This window comes from Humulus lupulus, chromosome 5 (genome assembly GCF_963169125.1).
Source record: "Humulus lupulus chromosome 5, drHumLupu1.1, whole genome shotgun sequence".
Classification (NCBI taxonomy): domain Eukaryota; kingdom Viridiplantae; phylum Streptophyta; class Magnoliopsida; order Rosales; family Cannabaceae; genus Humulus; species Humulus lupulus.
The window spans coordinates 73,590,185-73,595,709 of record NC_084797.1 but is presented as its reverse complement, the minus strand read 5'-3'; the positions used below and the strand labels follow the sequence as shown (position 1 = coordinate 73,595,709).

Genomic DNA, 5,525 nt, shown 5'->3' with positions numbered 1-5,525 from the left:
TCAATTCGTGGCCCGCCCCAAAAATTTGAAGAATACTCTTGCCCAGACGCCGCGACTCAACCTCTTCAAGTCGCGACCCACCCCAACATTGAAAAACTCCTTTGCTCTCTGTTTCAATCAAGGGTTGCGACTTATAAGCCCAAGTCACGACCCACCCCTCCTTCAAATTTTATTCACTCTCTGACTTGTTGTAATGTCGCGACTTGCTAGATCAAGTCGCGACTTGTCCCAAAGACTAATTGAAAAACAATTTTTTTCACGATTTGCACGAATTTTTCTACAGACTTTTTGCTAAAAATAAATAAACATTATAAATCCAAAATGAACTTAAATAAAAATACCTACTAATAAAAAATAAAATAAAAACTAAAATTAAATATAGGAATGCCTCCTATAGCGTTGTCGTTAACGTCATTTAGCCGGACGCTGACTACCCCATATAAAGGGGTTCCAAAACCACCACTGATTTGCACTTTTCCACTTGTCCTTTTAAATAATGCTTTAAACTCTGACCATTTAATTTAAAATGTCCTATTTTCTCGTTATGAATCTGAACCGCTCCATAAGGTAATGAGACCACAACTGTGAAGGGTCCTGACCATCTAGACTTTAGTTTTCCTGGAAACAGTTTTAATCTAGAATTAAATATTAGAACTTTATCTCCTGGTTGGAAATCCTTTCTAATGATCCTTTTATCATGAAAAGCCTTACACTTTTCTTTATAAATCTTTGCGTTTTCATAAGCTTCATTTCTAAATTCATCAAGCTCATTCAACTCTAGAAGTCTATTCTGCCCCGCCATAAATAAATCAACATTCAACTTTTTCACTGCCCAATAAGCTCGATGCTCAAGTTCAACTGGTAAATGACATGCCTTCCCGAATACTAACCGATATGGTGACATACCAATCGGAGTCTTAAAGGTTGTGCAATAAGCCCACAGTGAACCGTCAAGCTTTTTTGACCAATCTTTCCTTGATGTGTTTACAGTTTTCTCTAAAATACTTTAATTTCTCGGTTTGAGACTTCAGCTTGACCATTAGCAAGTGGATGATAAAACAAGGCCTTTCTGTGATGAACTCCATAACGAGCACATAGAGCTGTGAATGATTTATTACAGAAATGACTGCCTCTGTCACTAATAATGGCTCTTGGAGTACCAAACCGAGTAAAAATATTCTTATGAAGAAATTTAAGTACCTCCTTTCCATCACAAGTAGGAGTTGCTGCAGCTTCCACCCATTTAGAAACATAATCTACCGCTAGCAAAATGTACTTATTATTATAAGATGATGGGAAAGGTCCCATAAATTCTATGCCCCACACATCAAACATCTCAACCTCCAAAATTCCAGTCATTGGCATTTGATCTCTTCTGGATATATTACCGGTCCTTTGGCAACGATCAAAACTCTTAACAAAAGCATTAGCATCTTTAAATAATGTAGGCCAATAAAACCCACATTGCAAATGTTTTGCTGTTGTCCTTGTTCCTCCAAAGTGACCACCACAATGTAAAGTATGGCAGTGAGTAAGTATGGAAATCATTTCCTCTTCTGGGACACATCTTCTAATCACTTGATCAACACAATGATGAAAAAGAATGGGCTCATCCCAATAATAATGCTTCACTTCCAAATAGAACGTTTTTAGTTGCTGCCTTGACATGTCTGGAGGCACAACTTTAGCTACCAAATAATTGACATAATCTGCAAACCATGGTATCTTCTCTTCACATTCAATAGAAAATAATTGTTCATCCAGAAATTTTTCATCAATTGACTCCTCTTTAACATTATGATCATCTTCTTTTTCCAATCTAGATAAATGATCAACAATTAGATTTTCTGTCCCCTTCTTATCACGAATTTCCATATCAAACTCTTGCAATAACAAGACCCATCGAATCAGGCAAGGTTTAACATCCTTTTTAGTCATAAGATACTTGATAGTTGAATGATCTGTGTAAACAATCACCTTATTACCAATTAAATATGGCCTGAACTTATCAAATGCAAAGACTATTGCAAGTAATTCCTTCTCAGTAGTTGCATAATTTAATTGAGCATCATTCAAGGTTCGACTAGAATAATAAATCGTTATGAATACCTTGTCAACTCGCTGTCCAAGAACCACTTCTACTGCATAATCACTAGCATCACACATTAATTCAAAAGGAATTTCCCAATTTGGTGATACAACAATTGGCGAAGATACCAATTTCTCCTTCAATGTGTTACACGCTCTTAAACAATCAGAATCAAAGTTGAATACCACACCATTCATAAGTAAAGTAGATAAGGGCTTCGAAATGTTTGAAAAGTCCTTTATGAACCCCCTATAAAATCTAGCATGGCCCAGAAAACTTCGAACCCCTTTAATAGACATTGGAGGAGGTAAATTTTCTATTGTTGAAATCTTGGCCCTGTCTACTTCAATTCCATGGCGTGAAATCTTATGGCCCAAGACTATTCCTTCTGTCACCATAAAGTGACATTTCTCCCAGTTTAATATTAAATTTGACTCCTCGCATCTTTTTAGAACCTTTTCCAAATTAGCTAAACATCCATCAAAAGAGGGTCCAAAGACTGAAAAGTCATCCATAAAAATTTCAATACCTTTTTCAACTATGTCTGAAAAAATAGACATCATACATCTTTGAAAGGTGGCGGGAGCATTACATAACCCAAATGGCATCCTCCGAAAGACAAATGTTCCATAAGGGCATGTGAAGGTAGTCTTTTCTTGATCCTCCAGTGCTATAGGAATTTGATGATATCCCGAATATCCATCCAAAAAACAGTAATAAGGATGGTTTGCCAATCTATCTAGCATGTGATCTACAAAAGGTAAAGGAAAATGGTCTTTCCTGGTGGCCTTATTCAGCTTACAGTAATCAATACAAATTCTCCACCCCGTCACTGTACGAGTTGGATTAAGTTCATTATTATTATTATTTTTAACCACCGTCATGCCACCTTTCTTTGGAACTACCTGGATAGGACTAACCCAAGCACTATCAGATATTGGGTAAATTACCCCTGCATCCAACCATTTAAGGATTTCTTTCCTTACCACTTCTTTCATTGAAGGATTTAGCCTCCTTTGAGCATCAATACTAGGCTTACTATCCTCCTCCATTAATATACGATGCATTACTGTTGAAGGACTAATCCCCTTAATGTCTGCAAAAGTCCATCCATTTGCTAATTTGTGAGCCCTCAATACCCTAAGAAGATTCTCTTCTCCAATCTCAGATAAAGAAGTTGAAATAATAACTGGGAGAGTATCATTCTTCCCCATATAAGCATACTTAAGATGATTAGGTAAGGTTTAAAACTCAAGAGCTGGTGGTTTCTCAATGGATGGGAGAGGTCTCTCAGGCACTTGCCCTAATTCCTCATATTTCTTTTTATAAATGTTCCCTGATGAATTCAACCACTTAACATACTCACTGGCTTCAGTACCAGCACATTCTTCAGGACTTGCAATCAAACTGAACTCCAGTGGATCCTTAATAGACTGGACCCCTTTTCTTGGTTCCTCCAATACACTAACACAAAAATTAACTATCACTCATTGAAGGATATTTCAAAGCTTTAAAAACATTAAAAACAACCTCATCATCTTATACTCTAAGCCTTAACTCTCCCTTTTGAACATCTATCAACGCTTGCCTCGTGGCCAAAAATGGTCGTCCCAATATAATAGGCACGTCCTCATCTTCCTCCATATATAATACAATGAAATCCGCTAGGAAAATGAACTTATCTACCTTTACTAGAACGTCCTCTATAATACCTCTGGGATGTGTTAGTGAACGATAAGCCAATTGAAGAGTAACAGTAGTGGGTCTAGCTTCCCCCAAACCAAGCCTATTAAATATAGACAGCGACATTAAATTTTTGCTTGCACCCAAATCACATAAAGCTCTCTCACAATTAAAGTTCCCAATGGTGCAAGGTATAGTAAAGCTGCCTGGATCTCGTAAATTTTGAGGAAGCTTCTTTTTAATAATTGCACTACACTCTTCACTTAATGAAACAGTTTCATAATCCTCCATTTTTCTTATTAGACAATATCTCCTTCATAAACTTCACATAACTAAGCATTTGTTTTAGAGCCTTAGCAAAATGAATGTTATTGTGGAGTTTCTTAAATACCTTAAGGAATTTTGAGAATTGTTTGTCAAGATTAGCCTTTCGAAACCGTTGAGGATATGGAATCTTTGGTGTAGGCTCAATGTATTTTGGTTTTTCTGTTTTTGGAAGGTCTTCAATAACCTCCTCTTGTATTGGAATAGTAACTTGTTTGCCCTCTTTCTTCTTCCCCTTGTCATCCACTATAGGTCCATCATACTTAGTCCCACTCCTCAAAGTGACAACTTGACATTGTTCTTTAGGATTTACCTCTGTGGAAATAGGCAAATTCCCTTGCTGTCTACTAGAAAACATTTGTGTCAATTGACCTATTTGTGTCTCCAGACTTCTGATTGAAGACCTTGTCTATGTCATTAATTGATTTAATTGGTCTGGCTGAATTTTTGGTGGATTCATTTGACGATGTGGAAATGGATGAGATGGGCATGGATTTGGATCATAATATGGTCTAGAATGTAATCCATAAGTTGGTTGATGAGGGGGTTGTTGAGGTGGGTACTATGGATATTGTGGTTGTAACCCTTGATTATTTTTCCAAGACAAATTAGGGGGATTTTTCCAAGTAGGAGAATAGGAATTAAAGTATGTGTTAGGTGCATGCCTTGAAAAATTACCAATAACTTGTGCTTGTTCCAAGGGCATACTATTCACATCAGTGGAGCAACTAGCTGTGCTCGGGCATTGTTCATAAGCATGTGGTCCCCCACAAATCTCACAACTTATAAATTTTTTTACTTGCGTTGCTTGTGCGGCGAGATTAGTTTGCTACAATTGCTTGGTTAGAGATGCCACTAGAGCAGTCAATAGTGCAATTGGATCAACTTCGAAGAATCCTGCTACTTTCTTGTTCTCACGCTTAGTAGGCCAATTATAGTTATTCATAGACATCTCTTCCAATAAGTACTTTTTCTCATAAACGCTCCTCCTGATGCGGGATCTATAATTGTCCTTGTATTGCCCCCCAAGCCATTGTAAAAAGTATGAACTAGCAGCCACTTATCTATCCATAATGTGGGCACTTCCTTTGCAACTCTTTAAATCGTTCCCATGCATCATATAAAGATTCCCCATCCAGTTGATGGAAGTTATTAATCTCTTATCTTATTCTGGCTGACTTGGCAGGAGGAAAATATTTACTAAGGAATTTCTGAGCCAAATCTTCCCAAGTTAGTATAGAGTTAGCTTGTAAAGAATTCAACCAACTCTTTGCTCTGTCCCTTAGTGAAAATGAGAATAATCTCAATCTTACAGCATCAGTACTCACCCCATTCATTTTGAATGTCGCACATAGCTCTAAAAGGTTTGTGATATGGAGATTTAGATCTTCATTTGGTAAACCCCGAAATTGTACATAGTTCTGCACCA

At 37.2% G+C, this 5,525-nt stretch overlaps 1 non-coding gene across 1 annotated transcript; it reads left to right on the top strand.

The window, feature by feature from the left end:
- The first annotated feature begins 5,161 nt into the window (after positions 1 to 5,161).
- On the top strand, positions 5,162 to 5,268 carry LOC133781091 (small nucleolar RNA R71). Its single transcript, XR_009869887.1, has one exon. It is a non-coding gene; the product is annotated as a small nucleolar RNA R71 (small nucleolar RNA).
- The last annotated feature ends 257 nt before the right edge of the window (positions 5,269 to 5,525 follow it).